The sequence below is a fragment of the Phalaenopsis equestris genome, unplaced genomic scaffold, assembly GCF_001263595.1.
Source record: "Phalaenopsis equestris unplaced genomic scaffold, ASM126359v1 Scaffold000735, whole genome shotgun sequence".
Classification (NCBI taxonomy): Eukaryota; Viridiplantae; Streptophyta; class Magnoliopsida; order Asparagales; family Orchidaceae; genus Phalaenopsis; species Phalaenopsis equestris.
Genome location: NW_018165175.1, coordinates 99788 through 100467, shown reverse-complemented (window position 1 = coordinate 100467; position 680 = coordinate 99788). Strand labels below are relative to the sequence as shown.

The window sequence follows — 680 nt, the reverse complement described above, 5'->3', positions numbered from 1 at the left end:
TTACATAGAGATTTATCTATATGTCATCTATTTCTTATGTATTAATATGTTTTAACCCTTAAATTTCACTTTTTATTTTTATATAAAAAAACTATCAATAATGTCATCATTTTAATGTTTAAATAAGCATAACTACACACTTGAAAGATTTATACTTAACAACCAAATCAATGTATTTATTATTTATGAGTGGCACGATCAAATCTTTGAAATTTTGATAGAATGAAAGATTTTAGAGTGAATTTTGATATTTGAGTGAGAATTTTAAAAATAGACGAAAGTAGGTGTTATATTTGTGAATAAAAAAGTTTGGTACATCAGGATTCCGAACGTTGCTCTACGTTCGGATTGTAATAGTTAGGAATATCTCATTGTGTTACAGGAATATTCCATCTGTATTATTTGTAAAAAATGAAGTATTATTCGAGTATTATATGGTGTTATTTGATTATTTTGTGGTGTTATTTGAATATTCCCTCATATTACTTGATTTGAAGCTGAAGTGTTATTAAAATATTCCCCAGTTACTTGATTTAGGGCTGAAATTGAAATATGTCAAATAACACGACTCAAAATCAAATAAAGTGGGACAACAATAACACTAGAAAATAACCCAATAACAAATGTGCTGATAGGTGATATTGGGAGGATCATTCCGGTTGAGAGACGGGGTCGAGGCA

At 28.2% G+C, this 680-nt stretch overlaps 1 protein-coding gene across 1 annotated transcript in view; it reads left to right on the top strand.

Annotated features, from left to right (window-relative positions):
- Window positions 1-610: 610 nt before the first annotated feature.
- Window positions 611-680, top strand: part of LOC110030542 — a 39418-nt gene continuing 39348 nt past the window's right edge. Inside the window, exon 1 of the mRNA XM_020733291.1 lies at window positions 611-677. The gene's annotated coding sequence lies outside the window, so the exon portion shown is untranslated. The remainder of the gene's footprint in view (window positions 678-680) is intronic.